A 19,619-nucleotide genomic window follows, 5' to 3' on the forward strand; every position below is an offset into this window, starting at 1 on the left:
TCATAGTATGACCTTAAATATTGTACTTTTCCAGATTATATTTACGAAGATCTTAATGGATCTCTTCCCATATGGTCTAGTATCACATGGCAGCTTCACTGATGTTAATGGATTTGAAGCCTAAAAACTTCTGATTGGGTTAGTTGACCAGGCCTCAAAATTACCTTATTTTACTTTTAAAAGTTGTGAAGCATCTAATTCATTTTTTTCAGGTAAGTCAGTAAGAACAAACTAAAATAAATTTTTAAAAAAGCTAAGTGGGAAATTGTATTTCTGTATGTAATCTAGGAAAGGAAATAGTCTCTTAAACATGCTGTACTTTCCCTGAGGTATTACACTCAGTGTTACTTTTCTTGAGTGGATACTGTGAGGTCTGACATACGTGTGTTTCATTTATCCCCAAATCATAATAGTTGCAGGTACTGTGAAACATAATGAGTACTTTAAAAATAAGTTATGAAAGGTTAGTTATTAATTACAACCCCAAACTGTAATCTGTTGCATTGAACAATTTATTAAATGATTAAATCAACCCTGAAATCTAAGTTTCCTCAGTTTGGAAAACATGATCTAATAAAGAAAACATGTCATGTGCTTTATATTCTTTTAACAAAGTATTAATGACCACAGGTACAAATGAAAAAATATTATTCTGCTTTAAATGCTGTATTAAACATAAATGTCATTAGTCTAATATTTTGATTTATCATATAAATTACACAACTCAATACAACAAACACCCATGTGAGAATTCATGAATTTTCTGAATTATATTTATGAATATTTCTATGGTGGCACACATATCATCTTTATAGGACAGGTATACTTACAAAGAAGTCATATTATGTTGGTGGTAAATAGTGCATGGTTGATTTAAAAGCTCCATATGAATGAGGAGACTTCCTGGCCAGCTTCAGATCCCAAATCCCATCCACCTCACCTACCACCATTGGTGCTCTTTTTTTTTTTTTTTTTTTTCCCAAGTGGCCCTGCACTTGGGATGTCCTTGCCCCACTTTCCTGGGACTCTTTGATAGGAAACTTGCCAACAACTTAGAAATTTTAATTCTATTTTAGTTCAACTCCCATCTTATTCTTCTCTAGCAGTGAGTCTACCTTCTAGGTGCTCTGGCTGAGATACTTTCTTCAAGTCATGCTTTACAGCAGCTCTGTGTGATACTGGAACTCCTAACTACCCTGATCTGTCCTGGGCTCCACCTCACCTACAGCACATCTCAATATCACCCTTGTCAAAATTTTCACTGGCAGGAAAACATAAATACTTCACCTGGTTCTCTTTCCTTCCTGTGTTGGCATGAAAGGCACTTACTGTCCCCTTGGGCCCACTTCCTCTGTTACACACACTGTAGAAGTAAACTCCTCTTCAGGTCTCTGCTGCACATTCCTAAGAATGGATGTTAGAAGATTAATGAGAGGAGAGATTATGACAAATCAAGACAAAGCACTGTATAATGGCATATAAAAGGATCTATTAGACATATCAGAGAAGTGTTTTTAGCTTTTCTGCATATAAAAAAGAAATGACTGTGACACATTTCATAATAATCTAACCCCCCTGATAAAATAATCCTACCCTAGATCTTACCCATAAGACTCAGGTTGCTTACTGTCTTAATTACTCTAGTCTGGTCAGACTGGTTTGCCCTCAGGTTTGAGGTAAAATCTTTTAGGCCAGGAAATAATCAGAGGAACCAAAAACAGAGTTTCTGCCACAGGGATCCCAAGGTCTTTTCAGATGTTCAGAAAACTCACTTTCAAAGAAGATTGAATCATCTCTTTTATTTGACTGTTTCTGTCCAGTTTCAGTTTCCACTCTTTTGTCACAGATATCACTACCGAGAATAAGTAACATTACTTAGTGTGAAAAGTAGAACTCTAGAGCAAGACTTGGACTTAAATTGTAGTTCTGACAATTACTAGCTTAGGATTTACTAAACTGTTTAACCTGATCTCCATGAACCTTTATTTCCTCATCTGTGAAAAGGATGCATTATCTGTGCAAGAGTGATGTTGTGGTAAAGTGTAGAAAGTACCTAGCACAATTCCTGGCATATGGAAAGAATTCAACATAGGGCAATTTATTGAGTAGCGCACAATTTATATCTTTATCTCTCTCTTTGGTTGAGGTCACTGAGGAAAATTGAATCATATCAATAATACGGATTAAACACTATTTACTTGTTAATATAATACATTTTATAGAGCGGGCATTTCTTTTTTTTTAAGATTTTATTTATTTGAGAGAGAGTGAGAGTGAGCACAAAAGAGAGATTAGACAGACTTATAGACATTAAAAAATTTTAAAGAAATCTACAAAGACAATTATAATACATTAGGTTGCTGTTATAACTTGTAATAAAGGCATGATGGTACTGTTAATTTTTAATAAGTTTAATGGTATTAACAGGTTACTGTGCATAATAAAATTCAACGAGCAGAATGAAAAGTGGACAGGCAGTATAAAAGATGCTTTACTGATGTTGTTAATACTATGTCTCCTCTGTAAATTAGATATCACTCTTTGGCTCCATCAACCCACTGTCTTTTACGCTAAAATTGCTCAGAATTTCTGAAAGAAAATAGAAGTTGTCGCTGGGTATTTAGAAGATATTTTTTATCAAGACTACTAAGTATCATATTACTTATTATGACCTGAATAGAAAAAAATGGCATATTATATTCTTAGAAATGAATTTATCATAGAAATATTTATAACTATAGTTTTGGGGGTAAAATTACTTTTATTTTCCACCAGACCTTTATGTAGAGAAAAGGAAACAAGTCACCAAGGCAACAAATGATTTGCCTGAGTGGCCCTGTCTTCATAGACAAAGCTGTTTATTCATGCAGGTGTGTACTTCTGTCTGCTCTTATGGTGGAAGCAGCACACCCATTCATTCATTCATTTTATTTATTTAACAAGTATTTATTTATTGAGTGCCTAGTATATACCTGACATATTGGTAGGCATAGGAATGTAATTAACAGTCTTTTCCCATGGAACTTTTAGTCTAATGAAGAAAGCAGCCATTTATAGGGTGGGTATGTGCTATGGTGAGTACTGTGAATTGTGTAAGACTGATGAATCACAGACCTGTATCCCTTAAACAAATAATACATTATATGGTAATTAAAAAAAGTAAAAAAATTTAAAAAATGAACAAAGAAAAAAAGATTAAAAAAAGAAAATAACAGTAATGTGTAATAAAGGGGTGAATATAGAATGCTATGGCAATGAGCAAAGGGATATCCAAGACTCTGGTGGACTTAGATGCAGGGTAGGCAAGGGCTTAGTATCAGGAAAGAGTTTTCTGGCAAGTGACAATTAAGCTAATATGTACAAGGGAGGATACAAGGGAGGACACAATGGAGATGGGAAAAGTGTTTTAAGCAAAGTCCTAGATGTGATAGATGATAGATAGATAGATGATAGATACATAGATAATGAAGAGAGGGAAGAGAGAGACAAAAGAGAAAAGGTAGAAAAGAGAGAATGGTACATTCAAGGAAAGGAAAGGCAGTGTAGCTGGGATCTAAGGGGTTCAAAGTGAGTAGGAAGATACAAAGCATGCAGAGATAGGTAGGGACCCAATTATAAGTATCAAGAAGTGGAGCTGTCTTAAAGGAAATAGGATTTTCCCTTTATCATTAGTAATGGTCCCAAGCCCTAGTTTGCTCTTTCACCCAGTTTGTTTCCCTAATTTAAGCTTTTTCATTCTATTTTCTACTATATCTGCCTTTGCCCATCCTTATATTTATTCAGTAAAAATAGTGGTTTTACCTTTCACCAGCTGAATGACCTTCTCTGAACTGTATTTTTCTCTTCCATAAATTTATACCTTTATCACAGTCTTGTTTTGAGGGTTCAGTGAGGTGATAAATATAAAATGCTTAACATATTACCGTTAGGGGGAGGGTGTGCTTTTTTTATTGGGGTCCACGTCTCCCTATCTTCCTATAGTTCCTTCATGGTCTTCTCATATTTATTCTGACAGTGATGCTGGTTTTGATACCTGTCATCCCAACCAAGTGGGATTCCTATGCCTACCAATATGTCAGGTATATACTCTATACAGTGACAGGGCCACTGTATAGAGGCTAGAGGGCCACTGGAGCAGGAGACTTAATGGGCCAGGGAAAAATCTCAGTGGCAGAGAGAGGCAGAAATACAGCTAAAAGTAGGGAAAATTTAGTACAATCTGGACTTTTTGTGTAGGAAAGTAGGAGAAATAGCCAGTGTGAAGAGATTCCATGACTCTATTAGTAACCTGGGATTAACCATTTTAATAATGTAAAACACTTTGGCATATTTATTCCACTAATATAATAGCTTAACTTTCCTTTATTAAGTATTCCATATAGCTGCCAGAATGATCCATCTAAGTCCAAATGTATCGCCCTGCTATAGCACCCTACTGAACTCAAGATGAGTAGTTGTCCAAACTCTTTCCTTAGTATATAATTCTATTTTGACCTAGCCCCTGAGTTCCTCTCCTGTCTTATCTTCCATCATTCTGCCTTGTGTTTTATATTCCAAGAATCTTAAAAATGCATGGACCAGAACATACTTATGTCTATGCTACCTTCTATGGCCTTCCTTAAACTAATTGACACATTGGTCTTGCTGGCTTCCCTCTGTTCTTTGAAGGTATCAACCATGTTCCTGTTTTGGAGACTACCACTCAACTCCTCTGTCTAGATGGCTCTGTCCATCTATCTATTCTACCTATCTTCCCGGTCTAACTATTCATGCCACTCCCTTTCCTCAAATCCCCAGTTAGAATGTATACTCATGGTGTTATCTCATATTATTCCATATTTCTGCCTGTTACAATTCATAATTCTACACTGATTTGTATGATTATTTTCTCAGTGTCTCCTTATTGACTAGCCAGAGGTCCATGAGGGAAGAGACTTTTTTTTTCTCATTTTTGTATATGTAGTGTCTGGGACACGTCCTAGCACACTGAAGGAACGTGATGAATTTAATTAACTCATTCAGTTTCAGACCAACCCAGTAAAGTAAAATCCTCCATATCTTAAATATTTGGTATACTCACACAGCTGAGCAGCTTCACAGTGGGGATTCAAACCCAGGTCTTTGTGATTCTTATATCCATACTTCTGTCCACTGTCATTATCCCCTTGTTGAATCACTTCAGGTTATTATTTAGTTAAAACATACTCTTTTTTTTTTATTATTATGTTATGTTAATCACCACACATTACATCATTAGTTTTTGATGTAGTGTTCCATGATTCATTGTTTGTGCATAACACCCAGTGCTCTGTGCAGAACGTGCCCTCTTTAATACCCATCACCAGGCTAACCCATCCTCCCACCCCCCTCCCCTCTAGAACTCTCAGTTTGTTTTTCAGAGTCCATTGTCTCTCATGGTTCATCTCCCCCTCCGATTTCCCCCCTTCATTCTACCCCTCCTGCTTTCTTCTTCTTCTTCTTTTTTTTTTTTTTTAACATATAACGTGTTATTTGTTTCAGAGGTACCTATCTGTGATTCAACAGTCTTGCACAATTCACAGCGCTCACCATAGTACATACCCTCCCCAATGTCTATCACCCAACTGCCCCATTCCCTCCCACCCCCACCCCTCCAGGAACCCTCAGTTTGTTTCCTGAGATTAAGAATTCCTTGTATCAGTGAGATCATATGATACATGTCTTTCTCTGATTGACTTATTTTGCTCAGCATAACGCTCTCCAGTTCCATCCACATCATTACAAATGGCAAGATTTTATGTTTTTGATGGCTGCATAATATTCCATTGTATATATATACCACTTCTTCTTTCTCCATTCATCTGTCGATGGTCATCTTGGCTCTTTCCATAGTTTGGCTATTGTGGACATTGCTGCTATAAACATTGGGGTGCACGTACCCCTTCGGATCCCTACTTTTGTATCGTTGGGGTAAATACCCAGTAGTGCAATTGCTGGATCGTATGGTAGCTCTATTTTAAACTTTTTGAGGAACCTCCATACTGTTTTCCAGAGTGGCTGCACCATCTTGCATTCCCACCACCAGTGTAGGAGGGTTCCCCTTTCTCCACATCCCCACCAACATCTGTTGTTTCCTGACTTGTTAATTGTAGCCATTCTGACTGGTGTGAGGTGCTCTCTCATTGAGGTTTTGCTTTGGATTTCCCTGATGCCGAGTGATGTTGAGCACCTTTTCATGTGTCTGTTGGCCATTTGAAACATACTCTTGATACTATATTTTGGATTTTGTTCCTTCTCTACCTAAACACCTAATTAAATAAAAATAATGCATTCACATAATGGTTAATTTAAAATTACTCAGAATTATAGTATGTAGTGTTTTGACACATATCCATAGCCTATGAAAGTGAACTTATAGAATGAAATAAAATTTTATTTTATGAATCACACCAGCCATTTTGTATACATCTGTAGTAAATGGTCTTCTATGCCAACTGATTACCAGGGTATTATTCACAATATTCGTCCTCTTTTGACACTTTGAGGAAAGCCACATGTGCTATGAAGAACTAGGAGTTTGAGAGCATTGTCCTTTGGAAGACCTTTGGATAAATCTTATTTTATCAGACAAATGTGGGTTTGTGAAGGAAACAAGTACAAATCAAATGATATTTAAACACATTTATTGTGCTCAAATTTGAAATAAATCACACAACTTTTATAAATTAAAAAAATTATCACTTCTCTTTATTATGTACCCCTTATTTGATCTGCATATTTATAGATAAGATTTTCTTAAAGGAGTTTACCATAATTACAGTTGCTTGAGAAACCCATCTCATTGTATGGATGTATGTTTCACCAAAGGCCGTTTGGGAGTGTGCATTGGACCAAGGTTGAGAAAGTGAAGTTATACACTTGGGTTTGCCATTTATTATATTAGTAATCTTAGTAATCTTAGTCAATTCAGTTTACCTTTCCTGAGGTTTTTTTTCTCTAGTTTGAAATGGTGGTAATACTAATGGTTTATCTATATTTCCTTCACAGGATTATTGTACACAATCAAATGAGTTTATATATTTGAAAACTATAAAGTACTTTATACATGGAAAGGATGACTATTACTGTTGAAAGGAGGAAATCCTAGCGTAAACTGGGATCTTTTATTACCAATAGCATTACTACTGTATGGTGGAGAAAATGAGAGCTGTATTCATATATGTATTAGAACTAATTTTATGCTAATTACAGTGACCCTGGCAAATTGGCCAGACATGTCTGAGGTCTCTCAGAGAAGTAAGCATTGGGCAGGTAGACAGCTGTTGGCATCCACCACTGAGTTTGGCTTAGAGTGACAGCACAGCATAGTGGAAGCACAGCCTTTGGAATCGGATAGATCCTTGCTTTAGGTTATTGGTTCTGTTGTCAGGAATAAATTACCTAATTTACCTAAATCTCAGTTTCCATATTTATGAAATGAAGTAACAATAAGCACTTCAAAGCGTTGTTGTGAGGATAAATTGCAATATTCATTACTTCCACAAATTATTTACTGAGTGCATACTGTGTGTCAGGTAGTATTAAGCAGTGCAGATATAACAGTGAGTATATTGAACAAAGGTCCCTGCTCTCATAGAATTTACATTATAGAGCAAGGAGACTGGCCATTAATAGGCACACAAATAATAAGCATAATTATAGATAACAATAACTGCTATAATTTAAAAGGCAGAGAAATGGAATGTAGAAAACTGGATGAGTGTACAAAGGGACAAGGGCTACTATAGATAGACAGGAATGTCGTCTCTGAAAAAAGTTCTGGGCATTTGAAAGGACTAGCTTTGTGAAGATCTTAGGGAAGAGCGTTCCAGACAAAGGGAGCAGCGAGTACAAATAAACACACAGGTCTTAGTATAGCAACTGTACATTACATATAGTCGCCAAATAGCTGTTTATGTTTTTATTCCTTCTCATCTTCCTTTTCCTTTATCTCTTTTTCGAGGAATCTGACATTTAAGGATAAGGTTCATAGTAAAATCATTAATTCAATTAGCCAATTACTACTTAGTAGCAAATTTTGTGGTGTAGTCATGGTGATGGGAATTTCTTCTGGTTTTAGTGAATATTTCCCAGGTTCATAGGTATTTATTTGTGAGAGAAAGAGACCAAATGTTTTAACATTTTCTTCCAGTGTATACTCAAAATTAGTACCGGATTTGAAATCCTCTGAAAATAGCCCTCTCTCCAAATTCCTCTATTCTAAACATCTACCCACATATATCCATTTCTTTGTATATAAGTAATTCAATTCTTGAACTAACCTCTCGGGGACAACAGGTTTTGTGAAAAATTGGTTTGCGGTAAATGAAAAAATTCTTTGAAATTTAGAATTTTATTTACTCGTTAAGTAAACTTAAGTCAAAAGTTCCAGGAAAATGTCCACTCTCTGGAGCCCTCTGAGAATAGATCATTCTCCTACTCTGTTCTCTGCTCAGTGGGTAGTATGTCATTATCTCAGTTATGAAATGTGGGAGTTGATCTTGATTCTTATTTTTTTCCTAAATCCCAGTGTGTCCTAATTCTTATTCATTCTTCTTACTTTGCCCATCCTCCCACCCTTTATACATTTTCCACACTGCTGAGACCTTCCTTAAGAAATATACATACAAATATGTATATTTATATGTATGTATATGTTATGTGTATATATATACACACACACAGTGTGTGTGTGTGTGTGTGTGTGTGTGTGTGTGTGTGTGTGTATAATTTGTATGTATGTTGTAATTCTAGTTAAAACCCTTAAGGGTTTCCTGTACCCTACTGTCCCATTATTCAAAGTGTGATCTGTTGACCAGTTGCAGTGGCATCCCTTCAGAGCTTGTTAGACATGCAGAATTTCAAGCCCCATGTGAGAACTACTGAGTCAGAACCTGCATTTAGTAAGATCTCTAGTTGATGTTTCACATTAAGTTTTTTTTTTTCCTTTTTTTTTTTTCACATTAAGTTGTGAGAAGCATTGACCTGCAGGATGAAGTTTACATAGCTTGACCTCATATATGTAGCCCTCTATGTTTGGACCCTTGCCTAACTTTCGTATCTCAGATTTCCCCATCCTTCATGAACTAACTTGAACTATAGCCACTTACATTTGTTTCCCCAAATAATCTGAATTCCTTTCTCCCATTTCTACATGCTTTACTTTATGCCTAGAATGCCTCTCAACTCTCTAGCCTGATGCTTACCTAATAAGCCTCTTCTTGACCTCTAAGTCTCAGCTTAAATGCAGATTCCTACATAAGTGCCTTCCTTGATAACTGTCCTACCAGACTTAGCCAGTCATTCTCCATGTATTCAATACAATGTCTGTATCTGTGTAATAGCCATTATCTAGTTGTACAATTAATTTTTACATGTGTCTCCCTCTTGCTAGAATGTGAACTCTGAAGACGGGGGTAGGGGGGAAGTACTTAGTTATATTGATAGCCAAGCACTTAGTATGGCGGTGGAAAGTATACTATAAGTGTTGACTGATTCTTTCATTTAACAGGCATAAGATAGATATTGCATTGTTGAATATGTGTAAAAGAATGAAGTGCTTCCTTCCTGCAACTTACACACACACACTTACACATGTATATGTATACACACACATATGTATATGCACATATACACAGGTGTATATAATATGCACCTTACAATACATACAATACATACATACATACATACATACATGTAAAAGATATCTTTGTACTCTGCTGGATAGATTATTCAGTTAACAGAGAGGCACTTGGTGAACTTAATCTATGAATGGTTGCTGGGCCTGAAATGACACTTGAAATGTCATTTTAATGTAAGAGAAATGGACTAAAAGAGATAAAAGTCCTCACCACACACCAAGAAAAATGTCAACTGGATCACATCTATGATAAACCAGCTATAAAGATCATGATTTAAACTTCTGAAATTCAAGTATAAAAATACTTATAAGTCAATAGCACAGTTTTATTAAACAAAAGCTAAAGCAGTCAGATCAGGTTTTCAGATTGAGAAAAGAATACCAACTCATGTCCATTTGACTTCACAGAGATTTTATATAGTATGATATTTAATCTCGTTTTGGGGAAGATTATTTGACTTCATAGCATGTATATATTTACCATAAATATATTGTAAAGGTATAGTAATTTTTTTACTATACAGTATATTTTTATTATACAGTATATTTTTACCATAAAAACATTAAAATTTGTCTGAAAGCTATACTATGGAAAATTTAAAAAATGACTTTATTGTCCTAAATTGTTAGGTCATGAATGAATTGAAGAATTAAAGAATTGAAAGAGACTTTTTATTTTTCTTTTCTTCCCAAATCAGGCTGCATTATGTTGCACTCAGCTTTCAGGATACAAACTTGTCTAGGAAAAGAATGGGAGTTCCCAGCAATTCTGCTATTTGTTTTTGGTTTGTTTTATTTTTTTTATATTGTTTACATTTTAGAGAAAAAAGTGTATCAGTACCTTTGACTGGTTTTTCCCCATGTAACCTCCAAAAGGAAACGAAAAAACTATAATAATGATTATTACTTGGAATTTGTCCAATTAACCACAGATATCACCAGCACTATGCAAGAGGTGTCCCAAATGGATCTTATGGTATTCTGTGGCAGAAATCTGACTTAAAAATTTTAGGCACTTTCAAATATTTCCTTAAAATTATTCTGAGACCCTTAGACAGAATGCCTCAAAATAATCAAATATACCACTTTTCCAGGTAGCAATATAGTCAGCAATAGAGATTCTCCCTAAAGACCACTTACTCACATTTTAAAAAAAAATCCAAAAATCAAATCTTAAGGTATGAATCATACCATTTATTATCTACACTAGCAAGAATTTTGGTTGTTGCCTAAAACATAGTTCAAAAACTGTTAATTAAAAAAAAACCTTATTCTTTCTGTATTTTATGTTTTTACACAGAGATCTATAATGTATCATGTTATTTTTATGATATCCCACAATAATGGTTCTAATTAGAAAATGTGAAGAAGAGTTCTATTCTTGCTGATAAAAAGTATTTGAAAATCATTTGCTAAAGATACCAGAAATAAAACCATATATTTTTAGCAAAACAAATCCTTCCTCTCTGGTCTTTGTTATGAATCCCCTAGGATTTCAAGCTACAGTGCTTTCTTGCTAGTCCTTTAAAATAAAACTGTCCTTAAGTAATACACATGTAATTTACTCAGCAATCTGAAGTTCTATTTAAATCAAGGACAGGTCTAATTGCTAGTTCTTCCTGGCTGACTGCTTGGTGTTGGCTATGGCACTTGATCTACAAAAGCCTGCACATTCTTGATTAGCATTTGTCCAAAAATATATATTCATAGGTGTCAGGAAGACAAGGCACATACAAAAATAATATCAATCAACCCCCTTTACTTTATGTTATGTTTTGCCAGAATTTTAATTATCTGAGAAAAAAAACCTCTGTCAGAGAGAACTGTGTACCTTTAAACTGATGGCATTCCTTGTATATTTCTCAGAAAACACTGTCCAACGTATATGCATTTTTTGAAACTCGAGAAGATTATAAGAACAAATCGATATGAATTGCATATTTAATAGGTTATAATTATGTCTTATCAAAAGCTCGGCTTTTTAAATCCTTTATTCTTTGGAAATATGGTAATTGTCCCCTTTCCCATGTAGTTAATTATAAATTTCAGGAAGAATTAAGTAGGCTAAAACTCGTCACTTTTTTTTCTTTGTCTCTATGGTAGCAGTGAGAATAGAAATGAATTGCTTTGATTTTGTTTCTGAATGGCCTTTCTTTCCTCAAAGTATGGACCTTATTTTGTGGACTTGAAATTTTAGATATTTTTTTTATTAGCTATTAAATCAAGGAAGGTATTTTTTACAGATGAACTTAAAAATGTGTCAGAAAGAAAAATGCAGCTTATTTTAGAAATCACAGGCTTTGTTTCCATGAGTTTGTAGTTTAAAATAGGTAAGATCTGCCAATGAAGAATATTCTTTGACTGCAGTAGTACATAACATCTAAAGTTTGTTTCTTGCAAGGAGAAAGTTACAAATGTAGTCCATTCTTCCTGTCTTGTCTTGTTATGTCAGTAGGATGCAGAGACAACATGTAAATATTAATGATGTTTAAAGTATTTTGCAAGACTATGTTTTTAAATCTTGTATTTAGAGGCTTAAATTATTCTATTATCTAACTCTGCCTAGCAATAATACAGCTTCCAAAGAATTCTAGAGCTTCAGGCAGTATTAGGACATACTGCCACAAAATGTTAAAACACTATAATATATTTTTTAGAAATATTTACAGACCAATGATTTCAAGTATGTGATTCCAGACTTCATAGTCAATTCTGGCTCCCAAATTCAGTTATCTTAAAACTGCAGGATTTCAGATATTCTTTTCAACTGAGATTTAAAACTTACCTTTAAAATTCCCCATGTTTGCTAAGTACTTTCTTGTACTTTTTCTCATTTAATTTTCCTAGTGATCTTGTGAAATAAATATTATTATTTTATACACAGAGGTGAGAAAATAGACTTGGAGGAGTTAATTAATCCCTGATTAATGAGATAAGTATTAATATTTATATAATATAAACATATTTATCTTAATACTGTTAGAGTATGTACTAGACCCTGGGCTAAATATAGCACAAGTATTATATAATCCTTATAATAATCCTTAAAATGGTATTTCTCTTCCCACTTTATAGATGAGAAAACCAAAACTCACAGAGACTAAGAAACTTATCTAAAGTTCCAGATCCAGAAAATAAAAACTCTGGCATTCTAACTCAGGTCCAGTGGATTCCTCATAGTATTAAACACCCTTCTCTACAACCTTTCAGGGTTAACGTGATAAAAGAATGAACTAACAATGCATATCAAATGCCTGGCATCTAATAGGTGCTCAGTAAATATGATTTTATTATATATGGAGAAAACGCCTTCTGAATCTAAGTCCTGGGACCCTATCTCCGTTGATACCATGCAGTGTCAAGTTACAACAGTAACAGTAGCTCTCATGTATAATACATCTTTGAATGTCACCAGCCTGAGAATTCAGAGCCAATCTCACTCATCAGAGTTAATTAATCCAGGTAACCAGATGGTTACAATATTATTTTAACCTAGAGTGTTTAATCCTCTTATGGACTAGCTAACCACTGATCACACCTTTGCTAACCTGGGCAAATGCTTGCCTGGAGTCACGAGGGAGTTTGGAAAGCGTGAATGTGACTCAGCATTGCCATCACTACCCACTGAAAAACCCTCATTCTCAGCATTCTGTAGAGAATGGGTCAGCAGCATTTTCATTTACAGAGGAGGCAAGTGCATGACCCCCACAGCATGGCTTCAGTCTTAGTAAGGATTTCCTCGGAAACAAATTAGGCCAACTTATTTTAAACATCTTTGAAACCTGAGAAAATAAAAGGAAGCAAGTAGAAAGACAAGCCCAGGAAGGGATGAAATCAGGTATTGAAGGATTATGAAGAATTATGTCCAAAACTGAATGAAAAGGTTAACAGTGATCATGAATATGTTTTGCATCTATAATTGATACATTGGATAAACAAGACTTATGGGATGTAATGATGGAAGCCACTTTAATGGCTCCCCATTTTTTGCCTAATACTTCTTAGTGTCAGTAATCCCTACCCTGTTTCATCCCTAGATGAAAACTTGAGCGGTCCCATTACTTCCCATGAATTTCCAGTTATTTGCAAGGAATTAAAAGTCCTGCAATCACTTAAAATCACAAATACAGATTCAATTTAGTGGTTAAAATTGTCCAGTTCCAAATATTAATCATAACTCCAAACACGTCTCCAGATATAAGATTTTCTCCTCCCTACTACGGGATCTTCAGATAAGACAGGATGCTTTTCTTCTCCATTTGCTAGTTATTCATCCTTCCAGGTTTGGAGCATGAGACGGAAGTAAAAATAAGAAAGCAGAAAGTTCTTATTGGATTGGGATTATCTGACTTTTTTGCTATCTGAAACTGACATGGAATAATAAAGATAATAATAACAAATACAAAGAAAATAGCACTTACATAGTGATGATTGTGTATAGGAATAGTTCTAAGTGCTTTACTTGTAGTAATTCCTTTAATCTTCATAACAGGCAAAGGGAGGTTAAGCAACTTGCCCAGTGTCACCATGCCAGTAAAAGATGGATCTGGGATTTTAACTCAGGCAGTCTGGTTCCAGACCCTGTCTCTCCTGAGCCCTGTTGTGGGTCTCAGGGAGTTTTCCCTTCTGGGCCTCTCTGACTAAATCTTCTGTAATGTGGATGATGTGTTTCTTTAGCCCCAGGTTTTTCAGCAGTGCAGTTCTCTTGGCAGGCATCACAATGGCTCCAGAATGGCTTTTTTTTGCTTTGTTTTGTTTTGACAAACTCTGAAAGTGCAGGCTGTCCCAAATGAAACCACTTCTCCTGAGGCAATAACCAATTTGCCATATTATCTCACTCGTTAAATTTTTCAGGTGGGAGTTGGATCCCAGGATACTGGCCTCTCAAATTCAGGGAAGTTATATCAAGCTCTAGGTGTAGGCCCACTGAAGCCTCATTCACTAATTCAAGAGAAAAATGAGATTCCCACACCCCCCTCTGCCCCTCTGCAAATAAATCCCTTTATAAATCTCCAAACACATAACCCTTATATAACTTCATTATAGATAAGGGTTCAGAGACCTGAAAGTGGTTCTTGGTAATTTCCTTTGAAATTATAGCACCTCCTTTGGAATCTCATTTTTGTCATATCTTGATGTCTTAGACAAGATTACCAATGCAACATTTTGTGCCTATACTATATTTTTGCACCTAGCAAAATTTGATTTTCTCCTTTTCCTTAACAACTTACTCTAAAATTACACATTTTTTATGGCAAATAAGGAAAATAACTGGATGAAACCTTTATTTGCTCAAATTATTTATATACATGTGTGTATATAAACATTTATGTATATATGTAGATACACACCTATGTCTGTGTATATTCATATTTTGTATCTATAGCTATATATCTATAAAATTGTTGATTTGGACGCATCCTGGGAGTTTTGTATTTTTTTTTTTCAATTTTCTGGGACATTCCCTTAACTCTCGATGTGCTGGAGCATATATTGAACTAGAAATCAGAAAATGTGTTTTCTAATCATTTTAAAAAGAAGAATTAATTTGTAAATATTATATTAATGTTTATAATAATTGATGCTGTAAATATAATTACTCATCACATTTATAAAGTACCTTACAGTTCACAGTTCATTTGCACAAAAATTATTACATGTCATTTTATTTCAGCCATGCAAAAAACCACTTAGTTTTACCATTTGTGAACATCATGTCTTCATGCCGGTTTCCTCACCTGTCAAGCACCTGAGAGTTTCAAAAAAGATGAGAAAGGCACCTCAAGTACTTTTCCAAAGACTCAACTCAGGAGAGCCTCTTGTGTTTTTTTTTTATTTTTATTTTAAAGACTTTATTTAGAGAGAGAGAGAGTGACAGAGAGAGAGAGCAGGAGCCAGGTGAGGGGTGGAGGGAGAAACAGACTCCCTGCTGAGCAGGGGACCCCACACAGAACTTGATCCTGAGACTCTGGGATCATGACCTGAGCCAAAGGCAGATGCTTAACTGACTGAGCCACCCAGGCACCCTGAGCCTCTTGTGTTTTGTATAGGACTAGGAATAGATCCATCTAGTTCTGTCCACTCCTTCTTAGGACTTATTTGTCCCACAACCTGTTGTCCATGCACCCCCTGTAAGTAGAGATAAATGAGGGGAAGGCAGAAGTCAGCTATCCGTGTAGCATAGCACAATTCTTTCACCTCAATTCTAGGTTTCTGAGGTGCAGAATCAAGGGACTTTCTGACCAAGTCCTAGAATACCTTAATTCAACACTATAAGATGGTGCATGGTGCCCCTTTATCTCAAAGGCCATCTACTCAACCTTTCCCCTCCTAAAAGCTTTACTGGAAAACTGAAGTATCTCCTCTGTAAAGCCCTTCCTTATTTAGAGTTCAGTACTCTTACCTTTGTCCTGAATTTCTCCATACAATTTCTCATCCTTTATTCCTGCCCCCAAAATGGGTGAGATGGATCTTTTTGATTGGCCCATGTCATGTTTTATTTATATCATATCAATAATATTGCTTTATAATTGCATGCTTATGGGGTCATTTTTTTTTTCCCTTAGACTCAGAACTTCTTTTAGACAGAGTATATCCTTATTCCTAATACAGTAGCTGGCACATACCAATTTTTCAACGAATGTTGACCAACTAAATGAATGAATGAATGATCATTTAACCCTGGTTTTTTTTTCCCTTCAGATTTATTTATTTATTTTAGACAGAAAGAGAGCACAAGCAGGGGCAGGGGCAGAGGGAGAGGAGGAGAGAGTGAAAGAGAAGCAGACTCCTGGCTGAGCATGGAGCTCAACACGGGGCTCAATCTCATGACACTGAGATCATAACCTGAGATGAAATCAAGAGTTGGATGGTTAACTGACTGAGCCACCCAGGCAGCCCTTAACCCTGTTTTAAATGTAACATGCTATAGTATATCTCCTAAAAGTTTGGGAGCTCTTTGAAGAAAGAATAATTATTTAAATTTTTATGTCTTTAAATTTTATGTCTCCCTATATAGTTAGCATGGTTTCTTCCACATAATGTTTATTTGATAAATGAGTGGATGGATAAAGGAATTAACGAGTATGTGTATGGTACTATCATGAGACAGTTCTCAGCCCAGGAAAAAACTCTATGATTATAAGAGTCATTTTACTATGACTATTACAATAGAACCTTTCAGCTTGTTCTCTGCTTTCAGAAGAACACGCTGTTTTGAATGAAACATTTAGGTCAAAATTTTGTTTGGATGAATCAGTTGTCACCCTGCCACACACAAACTTGTTTGGAGGATTAAATGATTAAAAGGTCTTATATGAGTACTTTGTAAACTCCAAAGCACTCTTAACAGATATAAGCTGCTGGTATTCAAAAAAACCCTCACTCTTTCTGGAGATGGGATTCATTGGGTAGAAGATCTTCAGTTTTCTTTACCAAGTGTTTGTCACTATTCAAATCCTCTGTAGTTATGTATTTACATAATCAATCTGAGGTATAACTGTCCAGCATGTCTGGCTCATTTGCACAGGATAATCCAGAATGAAATATGTCAAGATATTACAGTCAGAAAAAGACAACTAAGGAAGATGAGAGACTTGGAGACATCAACCTGTCTAAACAGTATAGCATTTTAAAAAGACCAAAACCCATTGATAGTTTTGTCTCTTGAGAGAACATGTTTTCCAAGGTTAGCACTGCAGATCCTCAATCCTGATCAAGTCACATATCAACATCTGTATGTATGAATATCCAGGGTAGTTGGATGCGAGAGAAGGGAAAGCTCTGTCTTGAGGTTAATTTGTCACCAATTTTTTTAAATTTTATTTTATTATGTTATGTTAATCACCATACATTACATCATTAGTTTTTGATGTAGTGTTCCATGATTCATTGTTTGTGTATAACACCCAGTGCTCCATGCAGTACGTGCCCTCTTTAATACCCTTTTTTCTTTTATCTTAAAATCTTGCTTGGAGAGCTGGGCTGGCCCTTTAGGGAATTCTAATATTCCCTCTTGATTTTTAGCTTAAGAATTAACTTAAAGGTAGGTTGAGAGTGTCCTTTCCTCTAGTAGTTGTTCTCTTTCTAAATGGCCTTGTAAGGGGGTGTGGATCTTCCAAGTAGGTGGTACCCCCAAACTCTTCTGACCACAGTGCCCACATTAAATGTTAGAAGCAATATTGAAGGAGAATGAAACTTGTAGGGAAAAAAGATTTTTAAACCCTTTGCTTTACCTACTGTGGCAGTTCCCTTGACCCCTGTTAGATTTTATCTTCTTTCAAGTAGAAGGATGGTTTAGGTAAAACCTAAGGTTAGGGTTTTCAATAACCACACTTGAGTTGAAAGCTCTTGTGAGACCATCTCTACTGGCAGTTCTCAACCTTTGTTATAACTCAAACTCACAGACGAATAACTCTCTCTTATGGTAACAGTAGATCAGAATGATAGGGGATTTCAACTGGAGGGTACACTCCTTTGGAAGAGGGAACATATTAAATTCTTGGGAGGAATGTGAGGTTTAGAAAAGATCCATGGGTGAATGACACTTCCTCTCCCCACATTGAATTGTGGATCTAATAAAAATCCTCCTATTTTATACATGAGAAAGGTGAGATTTAAAGTTTTAAAGTAACTTTCCCAAAGTTTCACAGATGGATTAATGGAAACACTACTGAAATCCAAGATCCTAACTTATATTCTGATCTTATTTTTTTTTGGTCACACACTAAGCATAATAATTTATGTCCATGTGGCCTCTGTCTTCAGTAGGCCTTTTTATGTGTCTGCCGCTATGTAATCATATTGTTAATCTGCTTGATTAAAACACTAATGGGAAGTCTTAGTATCCAAAACTCAGGTAGTAATAGAGTAAGAGAGACTTACACAGATTTCCATCTTTCTTTACTGCATGCTGTGTATCCATGGCAATTCAAACACTCCTTATTTTAGCCCCCATCACACTTTATGAGTACTTATATTCCTCCACTGAGGCATAGCTCAATTATTATTTACCTCTTTGTGCTCTATCAAAATGAACACTATCTAGATATAAAACAGGCTTGTTACTACTACTACTAATAATAACAATTATAAATTATTACAAGGGAGACATTCCTCACCATTAACATTGTTTGGTATGAATTCTCATGTTTAGAAATAATAATAACTAGCATTATTTTTCTTCCAAATTTTTATTTAAATTCTAGTTAGTTAACATATAGTGTAATATTGGTTTCAGGAGTAGAATTTAGTGATTCATCACTTACATACAACACCCAGTGCTCATCACAAGTGCCCTCCTTAATACCCATCACCCCTTTAGCCCATCCCCCACTACCTCCCTCCATCAACCCTCAGTTTGTTCTCTATCATAATAATAACTGACATTTCATTTTATTATTATTTTTTAAAAAAATTTATTTATTTATTTGACAGAGAGAGAGAGTGAGCACAAGCAGAGGAGCTGCAGAGGGAGAGGGAGAAGCAAGCTCCCCACTGAGCAGGGAGCCCAGTGCAGGGCTAGATCCCAGGACCCTGAAATCATGACCCAAGCCAAAGGCAGCCACTTAACTGACTGAGCTACCCAGGTGCCCTAACTAGCATTTTAATAATATTTTCAAATTTCAAAAAGCTTAGCCTCATATGTAGATAAGATATTTTTTTATCTGGCTTAGGCTGTCAGAAAAGGAAGGTAAGATTGTCCTGTTACTTTGTGTGTTCTATTAACATCCTTGCAAATTGTGATTATAACCTGAGGTGAATTTATATGTATCATCTAATAAAATTTGTATGAATAAGGCAAAATACTAACACTGTTTTGCAGATGTAACTACCAAGACTTAGGCCAGCTCATGGCTGCAAGTACATGGTTGAGCTTAGCTTGAAATTGTGGTCATCTGACACCAGTCGAGTGTACCTTAGGTACCCTGTTGGTACTATATATTATATTTTGATTTAAATA

General features: G+C 35.5%; 1 protein-coding gene across 11 annotated transcripts in view; it reads left to right on the plus strand.

Annotated features, from left to right (window-relative positions):
- The window catches only part of DLG2 (discs large MAGUK scaffold protein 2), a 2,208,086-nt gene that overhangs the window by 532,037 nt on the left and 1,656,430 nt on the right, over positions 1-19,619 (plus strand). The gene's annotated exons all lie outside the window — the stretch shown is intronic.

This window comes from Zalophus californianus, chromosome 11 (genome assembly GCF_009762305.2).
Source record: "Zalophus californianus isolate mZalCal1 chromosome 11, mZalCal1.pri.v2, whole genome shotgun sequence".
NCBI classification, from domain to species: domain Eukaryota; kingdom Metazoa; phylum Chordata; class Mammalia; order Carnivora; family Otariidae; genus Zalophus; species Zalophus californianus.